Below are 13,806 nucleotides of genomic sequence, written 5' to 3' on the forward strand. Positions count from 1 at the left end.
TATCTGCAGGACTTTTTGTATTGAAAATGCGATATGTAGGTCCACGTTTTGGTATAGCCCCCATATATCGGTACCACCCGTTATTCGGTATTTTGGTGATTTTAGCGACTTAGCGGCCCCAATATAACAGTACCTCCCGATATTTGGTATTTTGACGATTTTTGCTATGTTATTCACCGGAATTGTTTAAAATGTGGTAATGGACTCTACAGTTTATGACAAAAAATTGTCTGTGCAGGTCCACGTCTTCATATAGCCCACATATAACAGTACCTTCCTATATTCGGTGTTTTGATTACTTTAGCAACATTATATACCGAAAATTTCGTATTTAAAGTTCGCAATGAGTCCGTCCCTCTATGGAAATCACTGTAGATTCCGAACAGAATGAAGTAGGCTAAAATATGTTTCAATTAGAGAATAGCCTCCATAATGTAGTACAGAACGATACAACACATTTTCAGAAAATCGTCGGTTTTTTGTTATAGCAGCTTGCATTTCCATGGACCAAAACATGCTTGCAAAGATAGTCTAAGTTCAAAATGACCAAGTATTATTATAACAGTATTTTTCAACCGAATTTGCTATGCTTCAATCGAATTAAGTTATTGAAATGACAATTCTAAATATGTTGATATGAACACAACTGGGGTTAGAAGGACAATCGAGCATTACCTAATCATGATGGTTTTCACACTCTACGTTGATTTTGTGTTAAAATATTGTGCCATAGTTTAAAGGGTTACATGTTTTTCCAGTTTTATATTTTACGACCGATCATGTAAACTGTGCGACTGTTTAAATTACAATTAGATTGAGTTCAGGTAATTATACTTTATTTATGAATAAACCAAAAATTCAAACCAGTTGTTACATGTTTTTCTGTCTTAACTCCATTATCCAGTACATTATTCACCGATTTTTATACCCACCACCGTAGTATGGAGGGTATATTAAGTTTGTCATTCCATTTGTAACACATCGAAATATACATGTTAGACCCCACAAAGTATATATATTCTGGATCAGCATTAAATTCTAAGTCGATTTAAACGACAGAAAATTGTCTGTGCAGGTCCACGTCTTCATATAGCCCCCATATAACAGTACCTTCCTATATTCGGCGTTTTGATTATTTTAGCAACATTATATACCGAAAATTTCGTATTTAAAGTTCGCAATGAGTCTACCCCTCTATGGAAATCACTGTACATTCCGAACAGAATGAAGTAGGCTAAAATATGTTTCAATTATAGAATAACCTCCATAATGTAGTACAGAACGATTTAACACATTTTCAGAAAATCGCCGGTTTTTTGTTATAGCATTTTGCATTTCCATGGACAAAAACATGCTTGCAAAGATAGTCTAAGTTCAAAATGACCAAGTATTATTATAACAGTATTTTTCAACCGAATTTGCTATGCTTTAATTATTGAAATGATAATTCTAAATATGTTGATATGGACACAACTGGGGTTAGCAGGACAATCGAGCATTACGTAATCATGATGGTTTCCACACTCTACGTTGATTGTGTGTTACAATATTGTGCCACTTTTTAAAGGGTTACACGTTTTTCCAGTTCTATATGTTACGACCGATCATGTAAATTGTGCACCTGTTTAATTACAATTAGATTGAGTTCAGGTAATTATACTTTATTTATGAATAAACCAAGAATTCAAACCTGTTGTTACATGTTTTTCCGTTTTATGATTTTACGACCCACATGTATTACAGGTAGAAATTGAGACTGTACACATGTTTATATTCAGATTGCTTCGTAGGGAAAATGAAGAATATAGGATAATCGAACAGGAAGAAAATACGTTTGATCATAGGACTCGTAGGCAGGATGAGACTTGCCGACAAGTAGAAAGGGAGAGTGATGCAAGTAGTCACCGACATTGGAGAGAAAATGAGGAATATAGGATATTCGAACAGGAACAGAATACGGATGCACATAGGATTCGTATGCAAGATGAGAGTTATCGACAAGTACCCAGGGAGAGGGATACTATTAGTAACCAAAGTCGTATGAAAAATGAAGAATATAGGATATTCGAACAGGAACAAAATACGGATGCTCACAGGACTCGTAAGTAAGATGAGACTTACCGACAAGTAGAGAGGGATGCTATTAGCCGTCGAAATCGTAGGGCAAGTTAAGAATATAGAATATTCGAACAGGAACAGAATACGGATGCTCATTGGACTCGTAGGCATGATGAGATTTACCGTCAAGTAGAGAGGGAGAGGAATGCAAGTAGTCACCAACACAGGAGAGAAAATGAAGAGTATAGGATATTTGAACAGGAACAGAATACGGATGCTCATAGGACTCGTAGGCACCACCGACAAGTAGAGAGGAAGAGGGATGCAAGTAGTCACAGACATCGGAGAGAAAATGAAGAATATAGGATATTTGAACAGGAACAGAATACGGATTCACATAGGACTCGAAGGCAAGATGAGACTTACCGACAAGTAGAAAGGGAGAGGGATGCAAGCAGTAACCGACATTGAAGAGAAAATGAGGACTATCGTTCATCCGAACAAGCTCGATATACTGAGCATGAGAACATGTTGCACGAAGATCAAATATAGAATACCGCGTCGTAGAGCAGCTTCGTAATACACAACAACAGCGAGCGGCTAGACTTGTAACTGCAATTGCAGACAACAATCGGAATAATATTAGAAATTGTCGAGTGCGTCTGCATCGATTGAATCCTCAAAATCGGCAAAACGGGAATATGCGCCAATCTTTAAGAAATTCTGATATAAGGCAGAACCTTTCGCCGATATAACGAATGGAGAGATTACAAGTAGATTCTTTGCGACACAGGTCAAGAGCATTAAGTGCCTTTCCCGAAAATGTCAGACAGGGTCAAACTGAAATTTGTATCTTTTGGGGGGTCTATGGTTCCCAAAACAAATTAAACATTTTAGGAAAAATAATTTACTACTAAAATATCCGACTCTTGGTGCGGTATTTTCCTTATCTGCAATATTTCCCTCAGAGGATAATAAGTATGCATTTTGTAATACTTGCCACAAGATTGTTAGGGGGGGGAAGTTCCGTCCATTTCTTTATCAAATGGACTTCATTTTCCAGATATTCCCAATGTTCTTCGAAAACTAATGTCATTGTTCCTCAACGGTAAATGTACTTCCACGGACAATAGATCAAACTTAAGTTGTACAAGTCTATCTGAAGCGTAGGTTAATATACGACCATAGTTTCATGACCGAAACAATTAGGCCGAACAAAATTTTCCAAGATACAAGGTATCTTGTTAACACACTGCTATATAGAAAGCATAACGTTCTTATATCCGATAATTGGCTTCAAAATATGAATTTCTCTGAAGAAATACAGTTTGTTTGTTTGTTTCCAATAGGAAAGATCAAGAAATATAGTCCCGATTGAAAAATAACTGCACGTTGCAAAATTAAGTTGAGGAATATAATCCTCAGGAAACATTATTAGATAATATTCCTGTAGAAAATCTTCCTTTGCAACGTATCTAAATTGCTGAGTGTGAGGGACAGAGACCAATCGATATGTTAATTCATGAAGATTCAGAAAAATAGTCGTATCCTACAATATATTGTGGAATTAAAAGGATATGTAATGCCACAAATCCGAAGTCCGTCGATATGATAGACGATGTGCTCGTGTTGATAAGGTTTTGTATTCCTACAAAAAGCTGGAGTTATGTCGTATCAAGAACAGCATTTCTACATGTCTACGAAAGAAATTAGGGACCAGACAAATAACGGCCAACGAAGTATTGGATGATCGTTTTGTTCAAAACTTGTTACAACATGATGACGGATATCACATTCTGAAAGGTATTCGCTCTTCTCCTGCTCACTGGGAAAGTGAAAAGAAAAAAGTGTTAGCAATGATTAGACAATTTGGACTGCCAAAATTGTTTATTACATTGTTGGCTGCAGAATCACAATGGCCGGAATTGATAGTGATTTAAGTTAAAATTTTAGAGGGGAACGACATTACTGAAAGGGAGGCAAATTCTTTCTCTACCCAAAGAAAGTATGACCTAATTCGAAAGGATCCTGTTACTTGTTCCAGATATTTTTATCAAAGAATACGGCACTTGTTTCAACATTTCAAATCAAGAGAAGGTATATTCGATGAACATTGCGTTGTACGACATTATTGGATAATTGAATTTCAGCAATGCGGTTCTCCACATATACATGGAATTACTGGCTAAGAGAAGCTCCGAATTTAAACCTATCTGATACTACAACATTTCAACCCGTAGTGGATTTTATTGACAAATTTATTACCACAGGTTCATCTAATACAGATGTCACACCCTTCATCAATGTTCAACGTCACAATCATACTAGAACATGCCAACGGGAAATAACAGGACAAAAGTTTTGTCGCTTTCATATTCCTTATCCTCCAATGCCATCAAAACAGATATTATTGCCGTTACCAGAAGACACAAATCCTGAAGAACAGAAAAAGCACAAAGAAAATGTTAAAAGGATACATACTTTGTTAAATGCAGATATACCAATATTTCGAGCATTACGTAATCATGATGGTTTCCACACTCTACGTTGATTGTGTGTTACAATATTGTGCCACTTTTTAAAGGGTTACACGTTTTTCCAGTTCTATATGTTACGACCGATCATGTAAATTGTGCACCTGTTTAATTACAATTAGATTGAGTTCAGGTAATTATACTTTATTTATGAATAAACCAAGAATTCAAACCTGTTGTTACATGTTTTTCCGTTTTATGATTTTACGACCCACATGTATTACAGGTAGAAATTGAGACTGTACACATGTTATATTCAGATTGCTTCGTAGGGAAAATGAAGAATATAGGATAATCGAACAGGAAGAAAATACGTTTGATCATAGGACTCGTAGGCAGGATGAGACTTGCCGACAAGTAGAAAGGGAGAGTGATGCAAGTAGTCACCGACATTGGAGAGAAAATGAGGAATATAGGATATTCGAACAGGAACAGAATACGGATGCACATAGGATTCGTATGCAAGATGAGAGTTATCGACAAGTACCCAGGGAGAGGGATACTATTAGTAACCAAAGTCGTATGAAAAATGAAGAATATAGGATATTCGAACAGGAACAAAATACGGATGCTCACAGGACTCGTAAGTAAGATGAGACTTACCGACAAGTAGAGAGGGATGCTATTAGCCGTCGAAATCGTAGGGCAAGTTAAGAATATAGAATATTCGAACAGGAACAGAATACGGATGCTCATTGGACTCGTAGGCATGATGAGATTTACCGTCAAGTAGAGAGGGAGAGGAATGCAAGTAGTCACCAACACAGGAGAGAAAATGAAGAGTATAGGATATTTGAACAGGAACAGAATACGGATGCTCATAGGACTCGTAGGCACCACCGACAAGTAGAGAGGAAGAGGGATGCAAGTAGTCACAGACATCGGAGAGAAAATGAAGAATATAGGATATTTGAACAGGAACAGAATACGGATTCACATAGGACTCGTAGGCAAGATGAGACTTACCGACAAGTAGAAAGGGAGAGGGATGCAAGCAGTAACCGACATTGAAGAGAAAATGAGGACTATCGTTCATCCGAACAAGCTCGATATACTGAGCATGAGAACATGTTGCACGAAGATCAAATATAGAATACCGCGTCGTAGAGCAGCTTCGTAATACACAACAACAGCGAGCGGCTAGACTTGTAACTGCAATTGCAGACAACAATCGGAATAATATTAGAAATTGTCGAGTGCGTCTGCATCGATTGAATCCTCAAAATCGGCAAAACGGGAATATGCGCCAATCTTTAAGAAATTCTGATATAAGGCAGAACCTTTCGCCGATATAACGAATGGAGAGATTACAAGTAGATTCTTTGCGACACAGGTCAAGAGCATTAAGTGCCTTTCCCGAAAATGTCAGACAGGGTCTAACTGAAATTTGTATCTGTTGGGGGGGTCTATGGTTCCCAAAACAAATTAAACATTTTAGGAAAAATAATTTACTACTAAAATATCCGACTCTTGGTGCGGTATTTTCCTTATCTGCAATATTTCCCTCAGAGGATAATAAGTATGCATTTTGTAATACTTGCCACAAGATTGTTAGGGGGGGGGGAAGTTCCGTCCATTTCTTTATCAAATGGACTTCATTTTCCAGATATTCCCAATGTTCTTCGAAAACTAATGTCATTGTTCCTCAACGGTAAATGTACTTCCACGGACAATAGATCAAACTTAAGTTGTACAAGTCTATCTGAAGCGTAGGTTAATATACGACCATAGTTTCATGACCGAAACAATTAGGCCGAACAAAATTTTCCAAGATACAAGGTATCTTGTTAACACACTGCTATATAGAAAGCATAACGTTCTTATATCCGATGATTGGCTTCAAAATATGAATTTCTCTGAAGAAATACAGTTTGTTTGTTTGTTTCCAATAGGAAAGATCAAGAAATATAGTCCCGATTGAAAAATAACTGCACGTTGCAAATTAAGTTGAGGAATATAATCCTCAGGAAACATTATTAGATAATATTCCTGTAGAAAATCTTCCTTTGCAACGCATCTAAATTGCTCAGTGTGAGGGACAGAGACCAATCGATATGTTAATTCATGAAGATTCAGAAAAATAGTCGTATCCTACAATATATTGTGGAATTAAAAGGATATGTAATGCCACAAATCCGAAGTCCGTCGATATGATAGACGATGTGCTCGTGTTGATAAGGTTTTGTATTCCTACAAAAAGCTGGAGTTATGTCGTATCAAGAACAGCATTTCTACATGTCTACGAAAGAAATTAGGGACCAGACAAATAACGGCCAACGAAGTATTGGATGATCGTTTTGTTCAAAACTTGTTACAACATGATGACGGATATCACATTCTGAAAGGTATTCGCTCTTCTCCTGCTCACTGGGAAAGTGAAAAGAAAAAAGTGTTAGCAATGATTAGACAATTTGGACTGCCAAAATTGTTTATTACATTGTTGGCTGCAGAATCACAATGGCCGGAATTGATAGTGATTTAAGTTAAAATTTTAGAGGGGAACGACATTACTGAAAGGGAGGCAAATTCTTTCTCTACCCAAAGAAAGTATGACCTAATTCGAAAGGATCCTGTTACTTGTTCCAGATATTTTTATCAAAGAATACGGCACTTGTTTCAACATTTCAAATCAAGAGAAGGTATATTCGATGAACATTGCGTTGTACGACATTATTGGATAATTGAATTTCAGCAATGCGGTTCTCCACATATACATGGAATTTACTGGCTAAGAGAAGCTCCGAATTTAAACCTATCTGATACTACAACATTTCAACCCGTAGTGGATTTTATTGACAAATTTATTACCACAGGTTCATCTAATACAGATGTCACACCCTTCATCAATGTTCAACGTCACAATCATACTAGAACATGCCAACGGGAAATAACAGGACAAAAGTTTTGTCGCTTTCATATTCCTTATCCTCCAATGCCATCAAAACAGATATTATTGCCGTTACCAGAAGACACAAATCCTGAAGAACAGAAAAAGCACAAAGAAAATGTTAAAAGGATACATACTTTGTTAAATGCAGATATACCAATATTTCAAGAAGAAGAACTTCAATCGATTCAAAATTATTTTTTGTATAGTTGCATTGGATCGAGCCAAGAAGATTATATTTTAGCATTAAGATATTCAATAAGAAAACTGCAAATTTTTTTGAAAAGGTTATTTAAGGACAGATCAATAAATGCATTTAATTCAACCATTTTATGAATGCAAAGATCTAATATGGACATTCAATTCGTTTTGGATGCATATGCTTGCGTTTCGTATATTGTAATAAGTAGAATAGGGGTTTTTCGAGACTATTGCAAGAAGCAATGAATGAAATCAGATGGGAATTATTCTGTCAAAAAAAGGCTGAAACATATTGGAAACAAATTCATCAATGCATCGAAGTCTCCGCACAAGAAGCATCGCATAATGTTCTCGATATGTTTATGTCACAGTGTACCATGTTAAAATCCAATAAAGACAGTCAGAATCTAGACAAAGACTCAACAGATATTTTTAAATCTAACATCCTGACCACTACATTCAACGACCCGACATTTTAGAAAATGTATGCTTAGTATATTTTGCTGGCTTTTACAGTTATTCTGGGAAATTAAGGAATTCTCGGCCACAACATGAGGAAGACGATGATTTGCTTAAATATGAAGATTCTGATCGTAAACATATTGGCGCTCCTATCCGATTATCAAATAATTCAGGCTATGTGACAAGAGGAGAAGCCCAGCTATAATACGATTTCCATCGTTTAACGTCAATACTAATAGAGACGACTATTTCCGATCGTTGGTGATGTTATACTTTCCATGGAGAAATGAAGTTAACGATTTATTGCAGAGTGATAATGAAAATACTTGTCGTGTTCATAAACAGTGTGTTGAATAAAATAGAAGCCAATTTGAAATATTTAACGAAGGTAAACTTGACGAAATCTTGTTGCAAGTTCAAAATGAACATAACGCACCTAACAACAATTCAAATGACAATGCAGCTGTATTTCAAATATTAGATGACGAATTTCGTGCTTTGGCAATACCCGAAATTGGCGATAATTTCAATATTTTAGACGATGATGAAAATGATGATCCTGACTCAAGAGATAATGCTAGATTTATAAAGCTACCACCACTCATAAGTGAGAACGATCTTCTGTGCAACATACGAACATTAAACATTAAGCAACGTGCATATCTACACCACATACTTCAGAATGTCGGTGAAAAAAATGTTTTTCATGAATATATTGGGGATGGGGCTGGAGTCGGTAAAAGTCGGTTAATAAAAGCTATATACCAAACCATAACATACAGATTTAATAAAATTCCTGGAAGCAATCCAGATCTTCCGAGGGTATTGCGGACAGCTCCAACGGGAAAGGCTGCTGTATTGGTTGCTCCACCATACATGCACTTTTTTCTCTTCCCATAAACCAATGTTCTGGGGAACTCCGACCACTTGGTAATGACAGCATTAATTCGATAATTGTAAATTTAATTGATTTAAAGATGATAATTATAGACGAAATTTCAATGGTCGGATCTAGAATGCTAGGATACTTGGACGCTAGATTAAAACAAATATCTAAAAGCGCAAATCCATTTGGTGGAATTTCAATTTTAGCTTTTGGTGACTTTAAACAACTCCCTCCAGTCGGCGATAAATGGGTTTTTAGCGAAAACACTTCCAATCCTTATGGACTTATTGTTGGTTCTAGATTATGGGATCTTTTTCATTTTACGAACTGACGGAATAATGCGACAAAGAGAAGATTTGAGGTTCGCTCAGGCATTAGGCAGAATGTCTGATGACCACCGGCGACGTGGAAATCATGAAAGCGAGAATTTTTAATGACGTGAGAGATTTACCCCCAGATGCAATACATTTGTTTTCGTCAAATGATGAAGTTGATAACTATAATTCTATAAAATTGAGTCAAATCCCCACCTGGTCATTTATTTTAAAAGCATGCATTGCAACCAGTGCATTAAATCCTATACAGAGAACTAATATTATCAATAATATTGCAAGACTCAAAACTGCCGAAACACAAGGCCTTTGTTTTGAATTGCAATTGAAACAGTCAACGTTAATACTGCAGACGGTCTAGTTAACGGTGCTACTGGGATTTTAATGGATATTAATTTCGAGCCAGGATCATCACATCCAAAAACTCTTTGGCTGCTATTTCCGATGAAAACGTTGGAAGAGAAATTCGGCGACAGAAGCCACATGTATCGGAACCTCTTTGGACTCCAGTCGAAAAGTGCATAAGATCATTTCAATTCAACGGAATAATCAAATTTGCATTGAACGTCGTCAATTCCCTTTAGTGGTGGCGGAAGGTATTACTATTCACAAAAGTCAAGGTGTCACCTATGCAAAAGTTGCTGTACATATTCGCAGTAGACCAGAGCCGCACTTTATGCTGCTTGCAGTCGAGCAACAAATGCTGGTCTGTATATAATTGGTCCGTTTAATTCTCCGAAACCATTTCACAATACCGACCCAGTTAAAATGGAGATGGAAAAGTTAAGCACTACAAAGAATTTGAAGCTCCAATATGATTGTCTTAATTCCAAAGAAATAAAAATATATTTCCAAAATCTTCAAAGGCTTCGTGCGCATATAGAAGATATCAGTTCTGATTATACGATTATGCAATCTAATTTTATTTGTTCAGTTGAAACATGGACTTTTCCGGAAGAAAGTTGTAATATAATAAACTTTTCAGAAGTTAGCCGAATTGATTGTGTTGAAGATGACGAAGAACGAATTCGAAAGAAGAGTGGGATTGTAATACTAACACGGAAAAATATTCAAAACAATGTACGCATTCTATGTAAAGGAAATTTCAATCGTTCTTGGAATATGTTACAAATTATCGCAGTGAAGTATAAAGATATATGTCTAATTGTTGTATATAGGAATCAATGAAAGCAGGACAGAAACAATGCTCATAGAAGACTTAGTATATCTTGATGACCCGTGATATTGAGAATCGCTATTGAGGCTGTCGCAGGTTTTTTCATTATAATACCTTTCTGATTTCTGTAAATGGATCCATTAATGGTAACTTCGTCCTCAAAGGTAATTAGAAATGTACCGCAAACTGTGGTTGTGGAACCCTGGGTGTTGTTGATTACCGCTGTGTTCTCGTTAAGAATAATGACACCGTCATCAATAATTAACAAAGGTTCAAAGTGACTGGGTCGTGTGCTGCAATGGGCTTGGACGCCTGAATAAAGCTGTCGAGCGCATGTTGTTTCCGATAGTTCTTGACAAAATGATTATGTTAGAGTAGCGCTACAATTTCCATTGCCAACGTTTGTGTTCCGCAATCTACAACATTGTTGTCAGCGAGGTGTAGTGTTTTTCCATTGTGTTGAACAGGGAAAATAATGATTTTCTTACATTCTAAACTAGGTTTAGCGCACTTTATAATAAATGTAATAGCGTACTGTCTAAAAGGACTTTAACAATAGATACTTCCAACAAATCTGTAATAGTTACTTTTATATTATCTATTTCCATTAAATTTTTTTAACTCTTCAGTGTCTAAAAGCATGGGGTTAATTATTCCTATCTATGCCAAGGTGACTGACAATATTAATGACTCGATTTCGCTAATTATTATTCGATTTCGGGATATTCTGGGCTCATACAAGTGATCCGTGCTGGTTTGTTTAGGATTTGTCATTGAAATAATTTTGTTGACTGTTTTTGTCAATTTATTAATTTGTTCCTGAGTTTGTGTGTTTATTGATATTTGTCTGTTCATAGCGTTTGTGATTTCTTGTTGTTTAAATTAAAGTCCCTCGCAGTCATCAAAGTCAGGCGTTCCAGCAATTATTTTAAGAGTTGTTCCTATCACATTGATGCTCCTTGCATGTCTGTGGTGAACTTCTAAAGTTGTTAAAGGTCTCGTATCCGCATTGTATCGGAATTAGTAATTTAACCATGTGTGATAAAGAAAAATGTTTGGTGAGGCTTTCAGTTTCATCTGCGATTTCAGAATATAATGTTAAGTTTGTTGTATGTCTCAAGTAGTCAAAATCTCTCCAAATAATCACGTTGCCGTCTGTAATCGGGATGTATTTACTGTTGGAATAGTCCATAGGTGTTTCTGTCGCTGGACGGATGGATAGTATCATTGTCATAATCAGCTGAAAAAAAAATTAAAAAAAAATAGTAAGGGCGTGTTCGTTATATCTTACCCTCCCTTTTATAAGAACAGTTGTTAATAGATCTGCTTCAACAATTTCCTCAGAATATAGGGGCGTTAGTTTATTACCTAACCGTTTATGTTCCTTACCATCACTCTGCATCCAACATTAAATGATCTGTTCTGTCGAGAGGTGTTGTTTCTTTCTAACGATGTCAGTTGAGCGTTAGTAAATCTTTCTTTCACCTTCTCTTTACCATCTTCCGATGAAAAGTGAATTATGTCTATTGGTCTTTGGTTTGTCACTGAGTGTATGGTTCGGTAATATTTCCCTGTTGCAAGTAGGATTAGATCAACCGTACTCTCAATCTTTTTTTCTAATTTGAGGCATCTTGAGATCTCTGAAAGGGTACTGTGAAAGCGTACAACTTGGCCGTTTGAAGTACTATGAAGTGGGGGTGCGTAGGAAATATTGACACCAAATTGGTCTTGTAATAGGGATCCTATTGTCTCGGACTTTAATGAAGGTTCATTGTCACAGTAGACATTCTTCGTATGAGGAAAGAAATTCATTAATTGTAATATTGGACCTTTTAGTGACAGGTATGGTTCGTGAAGGTATAGTCTGAACTATAGCGAACTTTGAAAATTTATCCACACAGGTTAGAAAGTATTTCTTATCTGTGGAAAATATATCGATATGCAGCATCTCACCAACATAGGAGGGTAACGGTGTTGAACCCATCTCCTGTTTCGTGGGGTGCCTAATGTATTTCGCTTTGGCGCATACTCTACAGTTTGCCACAACTTCGTTTGCTATCCTAACCATGTTTGGGAAGTAATAGTCTGAGAGAATTTGTTTAACGTTTTCCTGTGCTGCTCTGTGAGCATATATCTCTTTGTTCATTTTTATCAAAAATATCTTGAACTATATTCTTGCAATGCCAAAATTTTGTTCCTGGAAAAAGACTTACCAATTCGTGCTGGATGCACGCAAGAGTAGGTAGATCGCAATGAATGGCATTTACAACATTTGGGCTGACTATTAACTTCATATCATTGACTAGAGTGTTCTTGTCAGTGAAGTCAATCATATAACGGACTTTCTCCGAATAAATGATGAACTTTCTGGTTTTAGGAAAGTTCGCCTCGTGGAGTATAATCTGGTTCTTGTAACAGTTGACGGGTTTGTCAGTTGCGTCAATCGTATGAGTGAAAGATATCTCACTGTGTACTGTCGCTACCTCTGATGAGATATCATCTTCCAATGCATATAAGATCTGAGAGTTTGGATTCACGGCGTCGTGTGAATTTAATTCCAACATTGTATGGCATGTCTTGAGAGGGCGTCTGCCACATAATTTTCTTTTCCAGGTTTGTGGAAGATTTTGGCGTTATGTTCATCAACAAAGGCTATCCAACGTTGATTTTGGGTTTTTGTCTGACACCGCAAACGTAAGGGGTTGGTGGTCCGTAAAGATGTTCAAGTTTCTAACACCATAAAGGTAGTTTCTCAATTTTCCTAGAGCCCAAACAATAGCTAATAATTCACGCTCATTAGTGGCATAATTTAGTTCCCTTTTGGTCAATGATATGGAAATCATTGTTATTGGCCTACCACCTTGAGGCAACACTGCCCTAGTCTTAATGCCGAAGAGTCTGTTGTCAAATCAAATGGCTTTTTAAAATCAGGGTATAACAGTCTTCGGAGGCAAGTAATTCTTTCAGCTTTTGGAAAGCTTGGAGTTGATTTTCATCAAATTTAATCTTAATTTTCCTTGATCGAGAGGCGCTTACCTTCCCACTCTCCCCTTTTTAAATGTCATACAGAGGTTTTGCTATTGAAGCAAAGTATTTAATAAAACATCTGTAATAACTTGTCAGGCCTAGAAATGACCTGATATTATAAAGTGTAGTGGGCTGTTCGTAATTGCGAATCGCCTCCACTTTTTCTGGGCATGTTTTGATGCCATCTCTAGATACGGTGAAGCCAAGATATTCAAAACTCTCATGTTGGCTTCAAGCAATTT

The sequence above is a fragment of the Musca domestica genome, unplaced genomic scaffold, assembly GCF_030504385.1.
Source record: "Musca domestica strain aabys unplaced genomic scaffold, Musca_domestica.polishedcontigs.V.1.1 296, whole genome shotgun sequence".
Classification (NCBI taxonomy): Eukaryota; Metazoa; Arthropoda; class Insecta; order Diptera; family Muscidae; genus Musca; species Musca domestica.